The 19,226-nt window shown below is 55.1% G+C and overlaps 1 long non-coding RNA gene across 1 annotated transcript in view; it reads left to right on the forward strand.

The window, feature by feature from the left end:
- The window catches only part of LOC311193360, a 46,436-nt gene extending 43,050 nt beyond the window's left edge, over positions 1-3,386 (forward strand). The window contains exon 4 of the long non-coding RNA XR_014617388.1: positions 2,950-3,386. This is a non-coding gene — a long non-coding RNA (uncharacterized lncRNA). The remainder of the gene's footprint in view (positions 1-2,949) is intronic.
- Positions 3,387-19,226: the final 15,840 nt, after the last annotated feature.

Genomic DNA, 19,226 nt, shown 5'->3' on the forward strand with positions numbered 1-19,226 from the left:
TGTGTGATCCAGCCCCGGGGCAATGGGCCTCTGGAGAAAGTGTTGCTTAAGGACAATAGCTGTGGTTTGTGGGGAATAACCCAGCCAGGGGTTCCCAGAAGCAGCGGCTGGACTCTCAGGCATCTCTAATGTGTCTGCCACTAAGAGCAAAGCAATTTTTTCTAATGCCCAAATCCCAGTTTGCAAGATGCTAAATCATCCTCGGGCTTAACACAATAGTCTCTTGGCAACTGCAGATGCTTATCTCCCAAGATTCATTTTCACAACAGATTGAATTCTCAGAAAAGAGGCCAAACAGAAAGATGTCAGAAATCAAAGCGAAAATCCGAACGGATTTTGAGGCTTGATTTGGTGAAGCATCCGAGTGTTTGGATATTTATTTGAAACTTATTCAAGCTGCTTAAATCTGGAAGACTGGTCAGAGGCTCTATCCCGCCTGCTCTGTGATGGGAAGTCTTGGCACACACGGCTCCAAATTGCATTGACCTTTTTTGCTGCCAAATTCTATTGCATTTTCATTTCTAATTTACTGTCCAATCCAGCCCCAAGGTCTCTAGCTTTTACTGCCTTTCTGGGTTTCAATTTCCTATTCAATATGTGCTTCCCCCCCTTGCTTAATAGTTGTCATTTTTTCCCAGTTAAGTCTCATCTTGTTACTCAAAAATTTAGGGGCTGCTGTACGCGATCAGACCGGCAGTCCATCTGCTTTGTTATTCTTTCTCCTATAATTTACCAGGTTCAGATGTTACCGAAGGCACAGAGAAACCACAGAAATGGGCCTGATGGAAACCTTTGGCCATGGGAAAGCTCCACAGTGTATTCTGTGTGCAGACAGGAGGGCTGATGTCCCCTTCCATTGCACGTGGCTGCACCAAGAGCTTTGTCTCAGCACCTGGTACATATCTGTGTTTCCTGAATCCTCTTGAATGCTCCCTCTCCCTAATACCCATCGGCAATGAGTTCCACAGGGTTATCCTGGAGAGGTACTGGCTGTTTCTGCCTATGCTTGTATTTCCTTTGATGGTAGTGGTGGTGTTCAAAGATGATTCAAGGTCTGGAGCATCTCCCCTGGGAGGAAAGGCTGAGGGAGCTGGGGCTGTTCAGCCTGCAGAGAAGAAGCCTGAGAGGGGATCTGATCAGTGTTTATCAATAGCTGAAGGGTGGGACACAGGGGCCATGGGCAGCCTCTGCTCAGTGTCTGTGGGGACAGGACAAGGGGTGCTGGGCTCAAGTTGGAGCACAGGGAGTTCCCCCCCAATGTGGGGAAGAACTTCTTCCCAGTGAGGGTGAGGGAGCCCTGGGACAGGCTGCCCAGGGGGTGTGGAGTCTCCTTCTCTGGAGAGATTCCAGCCCTGACCTGTCCTAGGGACCCTGCTTGGGCAGGGGGTTGGACCCCATGGGCTCTGGGGGGCCCTTCCATTTTCTGAAGTAGTGTCACAAGTGATGCTGGTCACTAGTGGGGGTCCCCTGCGCTGCCGACCCCCTTGTCAGCAGTGGTTGCCCAGTGCCGGCCCTGTGGCCCTCCAGCCCCCATCCGCCGCTACCTGGCGCTGGCTCTGCCTCCCGCTCTCTCCCTCCATGTCAGCACACAGGCCTCGCCAGCCGCGCTGCGCCGCGGGGCCTTTGCAGACCGTCCTGGCAGCACCCCCTCCTTCCCTCGCCTCGCTTCCTGTCTTCCCCTGTGTCGGGTGCCTTTGATCCGTGCTTGGGATTTATTGGTTTAATTAATCTAATCTCTGCAGTGTCACCCACGCTGGCTGGAGTAATTCCTGACAGTGTTTGGCTGATCCCTGAGATTGCCGAGCGGGAGCGAAGCTCCGTGGCAGCGCTCGGCAGCCCCTCTTACTGCTGACAGAGAAGTTCAGCACTTGGGCGTTTTTTTAGCCCTTTTTCCTTTAATCAGAGCTGGCTGTTTGCTCAGAGATTAGGCCGGGCTGTGTGTTTCCTCACTGGCAGAGCCCAGCTTTTCATTGCTCCGTAGGATCCTCCCGTGCTCCCTCAGGCTTCTGTGGGGGAAAGGCCTCGCGCAGGGCCCAGGGCCTCGCTTCGGGGAAGCACAGGGTGCTGGTGCAGCCCCTGGGCCGTGTTTGAGTATTAAAATGGTCGGTTTTTTTAACTGTTTGCAGAAGAGCAGTGCTGTGTGGGTACGGAGATGGCTGGGTTCATCCCAGACTGCTCCCGCAGTGGTGCCGCTCCAGGCCCTCGGTGCTTCCACCAGCACTAACTGTGTATCAGTGATACGTCTTTCCTTATAAACTGCCAGTGGTGTGGGAGTTAGGATGGGGATCCTGCCTTCCCAGGCTGTGCTGAAGCATTCTGGATCCCGGTGCCTAGTATTTATGGGAGGTTTGTGTAGTGCTGACTCAAGAGTTTGCACCGTTTGGTGAATTCATTTAGCGTAATTAGTGTAACACCAGGCTGTGTTTGCAAGTCTGTTTAAGCCATTCTACTTCGAGCCTGTCAAAATCGGAACCATCCCCAGCCCAAACACTGGTTTTATTTGGGTTATTTCATGTATTCTCCCTAAGACAAGGGGGGTGATGCAGCCACGGGCTGGCAGAGGTTCTGCTCCTTCCCAAGGCTGGTTTATCCCACACCAGATCACTGAATCATTGAACAGAAGGGACCTTCCAAGGCCACCCAGTCCCACCCTGCAGTGAACAGAGACACCTTTAACTAGAGCAGGTCGCTCAGAGCTTCATCCACCCTGACCTGGAATGTCTCCAGGGATGGGGCCTCCCGCACCTCTCTGTGCACCCTGTGCCAGTGTCTCACCACCCTCAGAGGGAAGAGCTTCTTCCTAAGGGCTCATCTAACCCTGCCCTGCTCTAGTTTAATCCATTGCCCCTCGTCCCATCGCCCTCACAAACAGCCCTGCCCAGCTTTCCTGTAGGAAACCACAAACCAGAGCAGCAGTTTGCATATTTTAATACACTTTTTTTTCCACAGGGATGGGACAGTTCCATTCTACGTCTCTTCCCTGGGACGTGTGAAGGCCCTGCCATGCTGTCTGGAGACTTCGTGTGGCAGAAACGGCCTCGAGAGGATTCTCTTCCATGCTGTATCCCAGAATGCTCAGACAGCTGTCCTGTGCTCTTCCACAAGCAGCTCGTGCTCCCGTGGTGTCCTGTGCGTGTGACGTGAGGGCTGTACCCCTGGGATCCTGCCTCACCTCTGCAGCTTGTGCGCCCGAAGCCGCAGTCGGGCAGCGTGACAGGAGGGTGGCCGGGGGGCTGCAACTTCTCCTCTGGGGTCCCTGATAAAATTTGGTTTTCCCTCCGAAGTGCTTTGCCTGCAGATTCGCTTCGAGTGGCACAGAGCCAGAGCTCCCTGAAGGGAACGGCTGCGGAGGCTCCCGGGCAGCAGAAGGGGCAGAGCCCGGTGCAGGGGGCACAGTCCTGGCTGCGGGGTACGGGGGGCACAGTCCTGGCTGCAGGGTGCAGGGGGCACAGTCCTGGCTGCGGGGGGCACAGTCCCAGCTGCAGGGTGCAGGGGGCATGGTCCTGGCTGCGGGGGACACAGTCCCAGCTGCGGGGTGTGGGGGACATGGTCCTGGCTGCTTGGCTGTGGGGTGCAGGGGGCACGGTCCTGGCTGCGGGGGACACAGTCCCAGCTGCGGGGTGTGGGGGACATGGTCCTGGCTGCTTGGCTGTGGGGTGCAGGGGGCACGGTCCTGGCTGCGGGGGGCACAGTCCCAGCTGCAGGGTGCGGGGGGCATGGTCCTGGCTGCAGGGTGCAGGGGGCACGGTCCTGGCTGTGGGGGGCACAGCTTGGCACAGGCGCCAGCGCCGTGACGTGCCCAGCCCAGGCCCGCAAGCACGTCACTGATCCCAGACACAACAACGGAATAGCTGATGTGAGACTTGATTAATGAATAATTAATTAGAATGTATTCTAATTAGTGTCAATCAACTCGCGGGTAGGGAAAACAGGACCCGGGGATCAGGCTGACTCTATGTTTTAATGAGATGACAAATGTGGTGGATGAAGCGAGCGCGGCGCTGCCACCCGCCCACGGGGCACCTGCCTGGGCACCGGCCCAGGGCGCAGGGGCACGGTGCTGGGCTGCCACCCTGCCTGGCCAACACCTCTGTGAGGGGCCTGCAGAAGGTGCCAGCGCTCCTGCTGGGTCCAGCCGCTGCGCGGCCCCTCTGCTGAGCGGGTCCTTTGCAGGGGCAGGGGGAGCATGGGAATGGTGCGAGGTGCCGGGGCAAGGGGGGCACCTGAGTGGGTGGGTGCTGAGCAGGATGAGTCTGGGTGACACGGTTTGCCCCCCACCTGTGAGCATGCCTGCAGGGAGCAGCTGTTTGGTCACAGGGCATGTTCCTGAGGCCTGGGATATTGGGAGATGGGAAGCTGGAAGCTGAGATGAACCAGCTTGATGTGCTGCAGGGGTAACTTGGTACCTGGCACATCTGGCACCCATGGCTGATGGCTCATTGCCAGAGCAGCTTCATGGAGACCGGTGTGTGGCTCTCCGAAAGGGACCCCTGCGGCACACAGGGGGGTTCTGTCCCAGCCATGGTGTGCTCAAGACGTACTGAGGAGTTAATGTCTCTGGAAGCAGGATGAGTCCTGTCCCAGGATGCTCAGGACAGACAGGAGAGTTGGTGTCTCTGGAAGCAGGAGGAGGCCGGTGCCCGGGGAGGCACGCGGTGCTGCCCAGCCGATGGCACGCCGCGGTGTCCGTGGCTCTGCGGCTAATCAGCTCGTCAGCCGGAGTGGGTCTGATTTGGAGAAGTCTTGCAGACCCCAATAAGGATCAGTAATCATTAAAATTAACCACACGCTGATTTAATCAACATATAGCTTTGTTAATTGCTAGCTCGTTCTTGGTGTCCATCTGTTCCAAAGGTGGCAGCGAACCTGCAGCAGATGCTCCTGTCAGTGCAAGAAGCCGGTTGCCGTAAACACGGGGGGTGCGGGAGGGATGGGGGGCGTGCCCGGGGCCGTGCCCATCGCGGGGCTGCCGGTACAGGCGGCTCCTTGGCCCCGACACCGCCCCGGGACCAGCGGGGCCGCGCTCCCGTTATCGCCCGGTGAAGGGGTTCGCTCTGCGGGGTGGGGGGGAAGCAGGGGGGTAGAGAGGGGTCCTGCGCGGGGGGGGGATCCTGTAGAGGGGGGTGGCCTGCAGAAGAAGGGTCTTGCGGGGGAGGGTGGGTCCTCAGAGTGGGGGGGTCTTGCAGAGGAGGGGCGGACCTGCAGAGGGGGAGGTCCTGCAGAGAAGGGGAGGGTCCTGCAGAGGAGGGGGTGTTGCAGCCGGGCATCCAGCCTGGACCCTCGTGCTTGGGGTGGGGAGGGAGGGATGAGGGGGGCAGGGGAGAGGAGGGAGATGATGAGGGGGCGGGGGACCAGGCAGGGGGTGCTGGCGTCCTGCCCCGGCGTGGGACAGCCGGCGAGGCAGTGCCGGAACCGGGATGCTGTGGTGGGACCGGCAGCAAACGGGCTGGAGCTTTACAACCTGGGGTTGCTTTTGGAAAGGAACACCTCATGGCACAGGCTGAACACTCACTGTTTCCCACCGCAACCCAGTCTTGCTACGGCAAATCCTTGGATTTCAGATGACAGAGGAAATTAATAGCAAGAATAAAAGCTTATAATTGAAGCTGAGATGGAACCGAGTGGTACAGATGGGGTGGGAGCTCCCACTCCGGTCTGAGTGCCGAAGGAATCACTCTGCATTTTTTAGTTCTTTGACTCTTCTCCATAAATGTTTTGACATTCTCAGGAATTTATCTTCACTGTGGAGGCTGCTGGATCCTCTCGTGCTGAGGCCAGAGTCAGGGTTTTTCCTTGCCATTTACTCAGACATGAATTTCCAGCTGGGGATGCGCAGGACGGGCCCATCTCCACTCAGCCTGTGCCTCAGTGTCGTGGTGCAGCACAGGCTGTGCCTGCGCCAGCAGCTGGGGCTGCTCAGCACCGCTGGCACCAGGACCATCCTGAACCCCCCAGGTACTCTATGACCATCCCAGATGCCCCCAGGGACAGTGCCTTTCATTCCTGGTATCAATACAAGTGGTCTGGTAAGAACCCGGCGCTGCTGTAGTATCTCTCCTCAGGGTGTTGTTACTCCTGCTCAGAAGCCCTGGAAACTGTTGCTTTTAGAAGATATTTATAGTTTTAGACCATATTGATATTTTAGTTAATAGATTCAGGACCTCCCTTCCCTTCATCATCTGTTTCTCTTCACCTCTGTCCTTCCAGACATTGAATTTCTCTTGTGCACTTAATTAAAGACGCCTGAAACGTGCCGGGAATGAGCAGCTGGGATACCGAGGAGGGATGCCTTGATTTTGTGCCATTGTCCCACGACGGTGTCGTGTGGATGGAGAAGACAGGTCCTTACCAGGGTGAGTGTGTGTGGTGCTGGTGCCCGAGCTGCGCAGGTGCTGTGCCGGGGCGGCGAGCCGCTGCTCCAAAGGCTCAGCATCCACCCAGGGTGGGATCCGTCTTCCGAGGGCCGGGACCGGGGCCCGCTCTGGTGCTCCAACAAACACTCCTCGGTGATTTGCTGGGATCACACTAAGCCTCTTGCTTTAGAGAGGAATTAAAGTAATTGTGGGACATAATGGAGGGAAAATCCTTTGGTGTTTCCTTCTTTATAATTCATAGTTCTATAATATCCTTTAATTTCCTCTAAGCTCCTTAAGTGCCGGTGAAGCCCAGGAGTTCAGTTTCCTTACTGAGGTGTGAGGTGTGTGCTGCTCCCAAACAAAGCCATGGTTGTGCTGGCCTTTGCTTTTCCTGTCACTCTGTTGCCTCTGCTAAAATATGTGGGTCCTTTTACCTTTTTTGGAGTGTGAAGAGCAGGTGCCAGATTCTGCTGGGCTGGTGTCACTCACCAGGTAAGGGCAGGGTGTTCCCTTCCCGACTAATCTCACCCAGAATCGCTCCGCACCAGACAAAGCCCATTCTGTTCCTCTTCTTTTTCCCTGAGTGAGAGCTCCTTATCTCCAGGGCTGCCCAGGAAGGAACGTTCCTAACAAGAGTCTATGAGAGATGCTTGCAGGCTTCCAGGCCGCCTGAGAGGCCACATTAACCCCCAGGAAAGGCAGCAGAAGACGGGGTGACACCGTCCGCGCTCCGGCCCACGTGGCCGTTGCTATAGCAAACGAAGGAGTGTAACTACCCTCTGCCACAGCCTGCCTGCAGACCTGGTGTGGGTCGCTGAGGCTCCTTTGTGGCCTCCCTTCCTGCAGCAGCTCGCTACAGGGCTCCTGATGATCGGGATTCATCGCACAGAATGGTGATGGATGCTGGGTGTGATCTGCAAAACCCTGAAGCGGTGATGAGTAAACCTCCTGTGCCATCCTCACCCCCATGTCAGCACATTAATGCAGCTCTGCAGCCATTTCAGGGCTTTTAGTTTATTTTTTTAGATTAAAGATGGATTGAAGCCAGGGGACAGAGGCCATGGGTTATCCAAGCTGCAGCCGTTACTGTTCTGGTTTAGGGTAAGATCTGCCTGGGTTTCTGCTTCCTCACAGCTTTTGTTTGTTTGAATTCACAGCATCTCTGAGCTCCCTCCCTCAGCACACACTTCTCCTGTCCATCCCCCACAGAGCCAGACCTGCCCTGAGCCCCCCAACACAGCATGGAGCCCGTGGGCTGCTGGAAAACCAGAGCTCAACCTCTCCAAGAGCTTTGCCTGTGAGGGGAATTGTCTTGGGGCTGGAACAAACAATACCAATATAAATACAAGCAAATAGGTGCATTTCAAAAGTAATTGCTATTTACTGTGTCCAGCACAGGAAATAAACCTGGTCACAGCACTGCTGAACACATTCCAGCACTCGCTCTGGAGAGGCGGCCGGCACGGGCTGGGGCTCCACAGGGGTTAATGGGCACTGAGGAGCAACACCAGCCTGTTCTGGGCCATTACAGGAAGAGAGGCTGTGGGAAGGGAGGATTCTGTGACATCCAAGGCCAGATCCACAGGGAAATCTGTGTTTATTTTGGAGTTTTCTTTCTTTCTTCCTCACTAATTTGTGTGACAGACGCACCTAAGGAAGGAGATTCAGAAGCATGTCCCACATCCCTCCCTGTGCCTGTATTGTGACAAGGGTTTGAATGTCCTTAAATCCCACTCCCACCCCCACCTCAAGCCTTGATGGCGACCAGGATCAGCTGCCTTTGACATCACAAACCCAGAAGTCCAGCTGGAGAGCAGGCACTGGGGCGCTGGGGATGTTGCTGTGCCCGTAGGACACAAACTTCACCCAAGCTTTGCTGCTTGTCTCAAGCCTGCAGCACAGTGAATGGCAGCTGTTGGGATCCACACACAAACATCCTTTTTCTGGAGAAAGGGGCAGTTAAGGGCTTGTAGTGGATTTTGGTTGGTTTAATCTCCCTGCCAGGACAAGGCAGGATTAAAGATGCTGTGAGCACCGTGGGTACCTCTGGGCTTCCTGAGGCTGACTCCCCACGCTGGGATCGCTGCTGACTCTGGGCATGGGGTGCTGGTGATGCAGACTTCCCAAAGCAATGGCCTCTGGAAGGGGCCCTCTTCTTCAGCCCTCCCTGGCTCAGCACAGCAGTCCCTTGTCAGGATACCAAGATCTGGAGCTCATTTTCTTGCCTGCTAAAGATAAAAGTGTGGAAAAGGCTTTCTCTGCCTGCTTGCCTGTGTGTGGGATCCCAGCAAGTGAAGCTAGTCTGCAGTAAGGTGTTTGGCTCCTATTTAAATATCAATGATTTGGATTTGTTGTCTCTCTTGTCAGTTGCTTTGGGACTTTTTGGGGTGAAATTTCTCTTCCCCTTTTTGCTCCTGCCCCATCATCATTTTGAAGTGGCAGGGAGGTGTTCCCTGCATCCACACAGTCCTTGGACATGTCACCCTGGGTGCAATGTGCCAGGCTGCTCAGTCCCGCCTGCTGCCTGCACACCCAGTGCCACAGCTGGGAGCTCAAGGGGAAGCACTGGCTCTTCTCCTCAGCTTGAGCAGATGGACACGGGGTGGAAGGGCTGGGGTAGCTGCAGCTGCAGGGTCCCATCAGGGGCCTCTCCCCCCAGGCCCGTTCCCGTGCCAGGGCTGCATTTGCAAACCCTGTGCAGAAAGCTGGGAAGGAGGAAACAGGCTTTTATCTGTGCTGGTGATGTGTATCACACCCTGATGTGACACCAGGCAGATGGAGGTCACAAGCTGTGCCCAGCTGAAGTGAGAAAACTGCTGGCAAACGCTTCCGCAGGCAGAGCGGTGACACGAGACACAGAGTCCTTGAGAGGGGACGTTACATCTTCATCACCCAAAGATCACTTCAATGGTTTGCTCTCCTCTTAGGCAGCGTGGTTCCAGATTTAAACCATCACACTGCTAAAGGCTGGTAGGACCTGAGCTCTGGGGGATTCTGACTCAGGGCATCATTCACCGTGGGCGCTGCGGCGTCGGCTGGCTCCAGCCAGGCAGCGGGTTCCCTGTTGCAGGCAGGGTGGGATGCCCAGACCACGGTACCCATCCCACCAGAGGGGATTTCAGGGGCTCTCTAAGATTCTCCCATCTGACTTTTCTCCCTCCCCAGCCTGGCACTGGTAAATGTGAGTGTTTCCTTCCAGGGAGCCCATTTCCTGACAAATACATTTTGCAGGAATGAAACAGCCACCTGAGACGTGCCCCAGGAACTGAGAGACCTTTGACTTGCAGGGAGCTTTTGATCCTGAGTTGTCCCTCTTTTGGGAGCACTGAACATGTTGCCTGCATTGTCCAAGGGACTCTGACACTCCTGTAACACCCTGCTCTGTTGAATCATAAATGTTTCCAGAGCAAAATAACATTAGGTGGCAACTGTCCCATTCTGCCTTCTCTGGTCCATCCTATTTAGCATCATCCCCCAGAGTCTCCTGTGGCTCCCAGCACGTGTTATTCGTGGTGAGGCTCAGGTTTGGCTCCAAGTCACCTGTTTGTGTTGAGAGGCAGGTTCAGCCCTGGTAGGACAGACTGAGCTGGGGCAGGACACAGCCACGTGCCAGGACTAACAGCACCCAGAGCTCTGCTCGTTGCTCTTCATCTGCCTCCTCCAGCAGCTGTGGCAGCCAGCACAGGTGAGCTGAGTCAGCACAGGTGGGCTGAGTTATCCCAGGTGAGCTGAGTCTGCTCTTTCCACACCCCCTGGCTTCACTCCCCATAAAAGGGGCTGTTGGGGAGGGGGTGCCCCCGGGTGTCTCCTGAGCAGTCTGAGTGTGGCTGGGCTGGTCCTGGTGTTCGGCAGTGCTCTGTAGCCATCAGGTCAGTGAAGTACTCTGTTACCACTGGGTGTGGGTGTGATTGGCTGTTACTGTTGTACTCGGGTGGTGGTGTTGGCAGTGACTGCCCTTATCCCAGCCCCCAGAGGCTTTGTCTCTCTAGGAGCTGGTGGGGTGTGGTGCTCAGCTGCTGCCTGGGGCTGAAGCACCTCGGGTGGGCGCTGGGGTTGGGGTGCCTAAGGTCAGGTCACACTGTGTGAGCTCAGGTCTGAGCTGCAGGGAAGCACCAGATGCTTCAAAGGGTCTGTGGAGCAGAGGGAATGGAGCCAGGGGTGTTGCTGCTCTGCTCAGCCTGTGCTAGAGTGTCTCCAGGGTGTCTGTGCTGCTTTGGAAGCCGGAGCATTCCTCAGGCTGCTGCAGCTCAGCTGTGCTGGCAGAGTGGGCTGCTGAAGGCAGGTCTCCTGGGGTCAGCAGGTCTGTCTGTGCAGGGCTGGGATGCTGCCAGGGAGCACTGTGCCAGCCTTGCTTTGTGGGGGAGGAGGAAGAGGAGGTCAGATGGTGCCTGGTGAGGATGGCTGCATGACATGAGTCTGCCAGTGCACCCCAGGATGGGTGGCAGTCCTGGTGCCTTATCTGTGTGATTGTCTCTGGCCACTGAATGCAGTTACCTTTGGCATGAGGCAGCACGAGCTGTTTGTAGTGTTTGATGTGGGGCTGGCAGGCTGCTGGGGTCTGGCATTGCAGCCACTGCTCCAGTGGCTTGCAGTGGGTGTCAGAGGCACCTCCAAGTTTGGAGCAGATCCTCCTGTGAGGAGATGTGACAGTCTATGTAGAAAGCTGATCCCCCCCCCATGGGAGCTCAGAGGTGTGTCTTGGTTGCTGTAAGGCCTTGTAGGACACAGGCTTTGGCCTTCTGCTCTCAGACTGATACTCTGATCAGCCTAGGACAGCTTCCCCTCAGTTCTTTTATTCTAATACTGACTTGCTCTTCTAATTATTGAGTCCACCTCTGCAGTGGTTTGGCTCCTCTTGATGTGCTGGTCGTGGGCTCCTCGAGCAGGACTGTGTGTGGGCACCAGGCAGAGGGGAGCGCTGGTGGGGGATGGATGCAGCATCAGTCCTTTCCCATCCACAAGAGAATCCCTGTGTAGGCAGCACTGTCCTGGATGCTGCCCCAAGGCACCGTGTGTGGATGCTGCAGCTGGCTGCAGGGACTCAGGAGAGGGGATGCTCTGGGCTGGTGGGGACGTTGCTCACCCCTGCATGAGTCCTGTGCTGTAAATGTGACACAGCAGCTGCAGCAGGGATGAGCTGGGAGTGAGCCCAGGGAATGGCCTGGATGAGGGGTGTGTGGTGGGTACCTGACCTTTCGGGTGCTGGTGGAGGACAGTGTCCTTCCCTGTCCATAGATACTCAGGTTTGTGACTAAAACAGTGTAACCCTGACCTCTCTCAGGTGCTGTGTTTGCAGGGCTCAGCCTGAGAATGGTGCTGAGCAGGTTTGTAAACCCCCAGCCTGGTAGCTCAGTAAAAGGGATGGGACAAGGTCCCTGGCAGCACCTGGTGGCTGCTGGGTGTGTGTGTGGTGAGGCTGAGGAAGCAACAAGAATACAAACACCAGGTTTAGGAGGAGATGGTGCTGGACTCCCATGGCAGTTTCCCGTGGTAATAAGCATCCAGAAGGATATTAAAGATGTCATTTGTGCTTTAAAAGTAATAATAATTGAAATGGATTCTGGCATCTTCTATAACAACAGAGCCAACAATTATTTCTGGGGATATTTTAAAAGAAAACAAACACATTAAATAATGAGTTAATTGAATTGCCAATGTGCTGCTGCTGAAATTAATCTGAAAAATATGAGATTAGCAGCCTGGCTTAGCACAATTATAGCTGGGTGGAGGTGGAATCAAGAGGAGGACTGGGATGCCTTCAGCTGGTGAGCGGGTTCGGTCAGCATGGAGCCTGGTCTGTGGCACAGGGTCCTGGGGCACCCTGGAGCTGGGGGCTGGGGGGGTCCCTGCCACGGGCTCACCCCCAGGGATGTGAGATCTGGCATCAGTTTCTGTGAGCAATGCCCTTCTCAGACCCCTCAGCACACTGCACTCTGCATTCCTTACCCTTCCTGTCCTCACAGCTCCAGAGGTACAGGTTTGAGCTCCTTGGGTGGGAATGGGCTGAACTCAGCCAGGAGCCATCCCAGCCTGGAGATACTTCCCCAGCCCACCTTCACCTGTCTGGGGACAGTTTGCAGTGCACCTGAGGCTCTTTCTGGGGGTAGCTCAGAAGTCCTTTTCCCCCCAGGCAGCAGGGTGCCCAGCCTGCTGTGGTACCTGCTGTGGTACCTGCTGCATCCTGGCACCGAAGCAGCAGAGTGCTGTGGGGCATGGATGCTCCTGCCCTCAGCAGTGTGTGTGCCATGAAGACCCATCCAGCAGTTCTGCAGTGCTCCCTTCCCCAAATTTCAGCTTTCTAAGCCCAGAGTGCTGTGAGCATTGCCCATGTGAAGGGGAAGAGAGATTTAAATATCTGTGGCACGTTCCTGAGTACTGCACTGTGTCTGGCACAGACACAAACACTTCATAAAATGTGTTGGTGTGTCTCTGAATCTATTTTATTTAACCATTAGAGCTGTGTGCTGCCTGCATTTCCCTCAACCTCTTCTCCTGCCTGCACACAGATGCAGGCACAGGCTTGGCTGGTCAAGCCTGGGAGTCCCTAACCCCCTGGCTGGCATTGTGGTGGAGCAGGGGGCTATTAAAGTGTTCAACATGTGAGGTGATGCCTGTGAGATCATAGACTCACAGCCTGGTCTGGGTTGGAAGGGACCCCAAGGGTCACAGAGCCCCAGCCCCCTGCCACAGGCAGGGACACCAACCTCCAGGCCTGGAGCTACACAAGGTTGCCCCATCCAACCTGGCCTTGAACACCCCCAGGGATGGGGCACCCACCCCCTCTCTGGGCAGCCCCTTCCAGCCCCTCACCACTCTCTCTGGACAGAACTTCCCCCCAATCTCTCCTCTCCCCCTTCCCTCCTCCAGCTTCACTCCAGCCCCCTTGTCCTGCCAGTCTCTGCCCTTCAACAAGCTGATTCCCCTCCTGTTCCTCTGCTCCCTTCAGGGACTGAAGAGATCCAGCTCTTCAGCTGGGCATGGGAGGTGAAGTGCCTGACAGATGGGTCCTCTGTGTGCTGAGCTCTGGGGTGGGCAGGGCCCTTCACCCTGTGCTCAGCGGGTGCCAGCAAAGGGTCCCCCTCACATCCTGAAAGCCATCATTGTCCTTGTGCAGCAGGGCCCTCTGGGTGCCACAGCACCTCTCTGGGGTCATCCATCCCTTGCATCAGGGGGTGGAGGGTCAGTGATGGCCTGGAGCCCGTTGCCATGTGGCTGCTGGGGACCCAGGGGAGGCAGGTGCTGAATCCCAGCTGGCAGGGTGGCTGCACGGGAGGTGTGGGAGCTGCAGGGTCTGGGCACTGTTGGAAGGGCAGAGCTCAGGTTTAGCACCAGCACCAACCAAAGGGACTTCAGCAGCAGCTGGAGAACCTCTGGAAGGAAAAGCTCCCCGAGCCTGTGGTGCAGCTGGGGACAGAGCTGCCTTCTGGAAGCGTTTCCCCCTCTATGGAGCAGGCCAGGTGAAGGCAGCCAAAGGGAGCATCACCCCTTACACTGCTGGGCTGTGTCCACACCAGCAGCAGAGAGCTTTCCCATGGAACCGTGCCCCTGGCTGTAGTGCTTAGTTTCTATTCAGCATCAGCAAGCCTGTCTCACAGGAGAGCTTCACCTCTTACCCTTTCTTCCCAGTGTGCTCCCACTCCTGCCCCTTCTCGGCAGCGCTTGCTGAGGGAGCTGGGGCTGATCTAAACAGCTTCCTCCAGGCAGCAATCTCCAGGCCTCACCCCGTGCTGCTGCTGCTCCCTCCTTCTCTTCACACAAATTACAACCCAGCTCAGAACCATTTCCCTGCTGTAAGTCTGGGGACATAACCGTTACTCCTGACTGGTGTGCGCAGCAAACACCGTTCCTTTGCTGCACTCCCCAAGCTGTGCCACTCCTCACTGCCAGGGGTAAAATAACACCTAATGTGAACTTGGCAATGAATTTGTCTTAATACACAGCACCCACTCCTCGCTTTATGTCCCCTATTAAAGGGAATGATGTGTAAACATGATGGGAAAGCATGGATCAAACTTTTTAGTATCGTGTCTAATACAAACCCAGCAGAAGAAGCCGAGGGAAAGGGAGGGCTGTGTACCTCTTCTCCAGGCTGTGGAGGCTGGGAACTATTATATCCTGATCCAGCTGCACACTGAATGGGAACAAACACCCCACTGGGGAGAGGCTTGATGTTCAGCCCTGCAGTATTTACAGGGAAGGGGCAGTGCTTGCTGTAAAGTGTGTTTAGGTCAGGCAGCTGTGCTTTAATGCTGATGTTCTTGGTGAAGCTGTACAGTGGCACTGTTAGATCATGATTTGTGGGTGACCTTTGTGCACAAACCCTGCTTAAGGCATGTGCACAGTCCTGTTGATTTGAATTTTACCACTGATTATCATGGGGTGAGCTGGAGGCCAGTGTGATGTGGGGAAGTGATGTGCAGCCACCACTGCTCCCAGTAACACCAGGGTGGAGATAGCAATTGCTTCTTGCTGGAGAAGATCACAGGCTCCCTTTTGGGGAGGATATACAGGTTTTAGTCACTCCGGTGGATACTGAAGGCTGGTGAACTGTGTTGTCCTTACCAATCCACACAGAAACAGTTTGTGCCTGTGTTGGTGCAGCTGAGTTGAGTATCAGTGGTTTGAATTCACTCCCCTGTAACAAGACTTCTGGAGTGGGTCTGACACCTGCTTCAGGCAGTTCTGCTCTCAGTAGCCACACATGTTGTGCTCCATGAGAGAAGATGTGCTCAGCTCTCCCTTCTGAGGAGGCTCCTCTGCCCTGTGAGGCCCATGGACCTGCAGCACGAAGCCTGTTACACGGATAACTGAGTGTCCCACGGGCCAGGCCCCAGGGAAGACGTGTCAGCCCTACACAGAGCTCTGTCCCATGGGTGTCAGGAGGAACTGGGGGCAAAGGCAGCAGGGACATGGCAGGAGCGTGTCCATCAGATGAGGCAGCAAATACCTGCGGGGATTTGGGATCACAGCATCTGCTCCAGCTTCACAGGAAGGGGCACAGGCACGAGTTCAGCTGGCAGGGGCGAGGCGAAGGAGCGCTGTGAGGTCTGGAGGGATGCGGAGGCTGGCAGAGCTGTCACTGTCACTGCAGCAGCCCGTGGCACTGTATTCACTGTGAACAGGACAGCACCCTCAGGAGGAGGCCAGCACCAGTTTGCCACAGGAATTCGTGTTTCAAAGCTGGGAGAAGGAGCTGCGTGGTGAAGGAGCCAGTGAAGGGGCTCTGATGGGCAGGGTGAGGGATGTGGAGGCTTGGTGAGGTAGGTCCTGGCTCCAGGCAGAAGGACAGCAGGCAGGGCGAGGTGAGAGGGAGCTCAGGGCAAGGGGAAGGAGTGAGGACCCAGGAGGTGCAGAACATGGTTTTCCACGTGTGCTGCAGCTCGGCAGTGGCACCCTGATGGATGCTGCCAGGACTGCTGCTCTGACACGGCCTTTGCCCTGTGCTGTGGCAGAGGGAGGAACAGCTTGCTCTGTTACAGCAGCACTGCCTCCTGGGGGATGTGGCACACTGTTTTCTCTACTAGAGACACGCAGCCTGCGTCCCCCAGCCATGGGCCAGTGCTCACTTTCTGTCCTGGGGACCCTGCTTTGGCAGGGGCTTGGACCCCATAGTCCCTCCCAGTCCCTGCAGTCTGTCTGTCCTTATATGCAGAAGTGCAATCCTTGCCATTGAAGACTTCTGCATTTCAGAGCCTTAACCCGTTGCCACAACAATGTATCTGTCCTCCTCAGCCTTGTCAATCTTCTAAAACCAAGGAAGGAAGAAGCTGTGGAGTAACAGTAACTCTTCCAGTTAATGATGCTGTGTAACAGCTCGTTGGTGACAAACCTCATCTCTTTCTCCAAGCACTGCTCAGCCACGGAGCTGTGGGACCAGGAGCAGCTTCTGGAGTAGGAAAGAGCATGTTCTTGTTTCTTGCATTTGAATTTCTCTTTTAATGTCTCAGTAATATCTGTGATGCCTGCTGCTGATGTAATACAGATCTAATTCTCAGCTCATTTATTTGCTGCCTCAATAGGAAAACAATGCCTGGTGGGGGTGATGGTTAGAAAGCAACATCAGAGAGATAAAGTGTAGATAAATGAAATAAATTGTGGAAAAGTTGCTGGTGACATGATCTCTGGCCACATCAGTCAGCTGGTATTCTGATGTGCTAAATTGCTGCCTTGTTGGTGGGGTTTTTTTCCCTTTAATGATAGCCACATTATCCCTTCCCTCCTCTCTGCTGCTCTGTAGACTGGGTAATACACCCTCTCCTCCCGACCCTGGTGTTGTGGGAGCATCAAGTGTGTCAGAGACAGAGTCATGGAAGTGAATGGCATGGAGCATGCCTCTCCAGCTGCTGTCTGTTAGTTATAAAGAATTAAAAGGAGCTGCTTATTTCATGTGTGCCAGGAAAATGGGTCCATCAGTGCTGTGCTGAAATGCAGGATGACTGACTGACGCCTGATTTCATAGCTGCTGTAGGTATTTGAAACACAGTTACAGGCTCTGTACCAGGTGCCATTGCCTGTTTATTGGGCAGTACAGGGAGAATCTCGTGTTTCAATTCACATCTCTCTCGGTGCATCAGCATGCAGTGTGGGAGTCCGGGCTTGGGTTTGCTGGGGGTGTCTGCTGGGGGCTTTGGGGCTGTCCCTTCCCAGAACAGGGAGGCAACTGCTGGGGACACCGGCTGTGCTGCTGGATGGGTGGGCACAGGGAGCACCAGCTCCTCCCCAGGCACGAAAAAACGTGTTGGGAATTCTTTACACAGCCTGTTAAATGGAGCCAGACCTCTGGAGAGGTGCTGGGGAGCTGAAGGGAGTGAGGGGATGAGGAGCTCCTGGCTGCTTGTGGGGCAGGTGCAGGAAAGCAGGTGAGGGCAGAGAGCCTGGGCAGGAGATGAAGCACTTGGACCATGGCAGGAAGATGGTCCGTGGGTCAGCATTCCTTGGTGAATCCCATGTCTCACTCAAGGGATGCTTGGCAGGGCCAGGGATCAGGTCAGCATCTTCATTAACTCTTAAGCTGACTGGAATCTGGGAAAGCCCTTTGCTTTCTGTCCCACATCTGGATAAAAAGCAGTTTGGGATTTTTTTAAGAAGCACATCTTGGCTTTAAGAAACCAAAGAGCAGGGGAGAGCAGCCCTGACAATCCCCATGGTGTGCGTGGATTTCAGATCCAGCGGTGCTGAGCAGCAGCTGGCGTGTGGCACAGGGACCAGGGATGCTGCAGAAGGTGTTTAACAGATGTTGGGTCCTGCTCTCCCTGTGCAATGCCTGGGAAGGGCATCATCCCTGTTTCCATCAGCTGTTCCTGTGCTGAGTCAGAGTGCAGCGCTGAGCAGAGTTAGTGCAGTGGGGCTGCTGGGGAGGGACGTGGGACAGGGGGCAGAGTGCTGTGCCCGGGGCAGAGCAGTGGCTGCTGTCATCCACTGGTGCTCCTGCTGCTCAGACCGCAGCTTTCTCGGGGCAAATGCCTCACAGTGCTCTGTCCCAGCCCCAGATCCTGACTCCAGGAGTGCAGCAAGCCCAGCCCTTGTTTGTGTTCACCAGCTGGGAGTCTGAGTGCAGCTTGAGCCGCACCCTGCGCAGGGCCCGTGCGCTGGGAAGTGGCTTTTGGAGCAGGTGCAGTAATGGTATACAGTAAATCTGACCCAAATGCGACAGCAAGTAAGAGAAATCTATATTAATGCTTTATAATGGGTTTATAGTTAAATAAATTTTATGAAAGCATAGGGGTCTCATTGTTACCAAGCCAGCCTTCCCCACAGCAATATTTTCACATGATTAAGTTAGAGATCAGATAACCACCTTATGCAGCGTATACCCAATAGCAATTTAAAAAATTCAATATCAGCTGTATTATTCTAAAGACTCATTCCATTTTCAATGCAAAATGAGTACGAAATAAAGAGATAAACTACATATAAAATGTAAAACATGGAAAAAATTTATCACTCGCAAACATAAAAGCAAAAGGGATAAAAAAAAAGAGAGAACAAAAGCAAATGGAGGCTATAAAAGAATGCAGGGGAAAAGATAAATCTGCAGCGTTACCTTTTCCATATGTGCTTTAGCTGGGCTTTTATTAAGGTGCACACACTTTAGCACAGGAATATAATCATCTCCGTAATGCACTTTACCACTGCAGGCTAAATTAATTTATGCTGTGCTGATAATTTCCAGCCCTGCTAGATAGAAAAGGATGGGGCGTGCTGGTCAGGGCAGCGTGGCAGCCTGGGAGCTGCTGCTGGCTGCCCGGGGCAAGGGGTTCAACCAGAACGGTGTCTGTGGGTGCTCGGGGAGCCCCACCGGTGCGGGGCAGACAGGAGTGTGCGGGTGGTGGGGGCATCCCCAGCAGCCCCCGTTTCCATGAGCGGTTTTTCCCTGTAGCAGGATGTGAGTGGGGGGATGCACACAACAAATCTGCTTGGCCCTGAAGTGTGGTACCCCTACATGAAATGGCCCCACACATGTCCTGTGGGGTGCTGACACGGAACTGCCAGGGAGGAGAAGAAGCAGCTCCCCACCCGCATCCCGAGCAAACAGGCACATCTCTGCCTCCCCTTTCTTGTGAGACCACCAGCCCCATGGGGTGTGGGGACCTGATCCAGCATGGTCCCCACACTCTGAGAGCTGGCTCTTGCACCCAGCCAGCTTTGATGGGCAGCTGGCATCAGTGCCCTCCTCTCCTGGACGCCGGGGAGCTGGCAGTGTGGCGCAGAGCCTGCTGCTCCTCAGTTCCCCTCGTCAACACCTAACGGCGTCTTGTTCCTGTTATTGCCGTCACGGCCGTGCCAGCCGTTCCATTATGAACTTGCTCTCAGGAGTTATAATTACTGTATTTTATCTGTGAGCAGTTGCCCCCAGCTGACGCTTTGCAT

Source organism: Gallinula chloropus (assembly GCF_964237585.1).
Source record: "Gallinula chloropus genome assembly, chromosome: 6".
Taxonomy (NCBI): Eukaryota; Metazoa; Chordata; class Aves; order Gruiformes; family Rallidae; genus Gallinula; species Gallinula chloropus.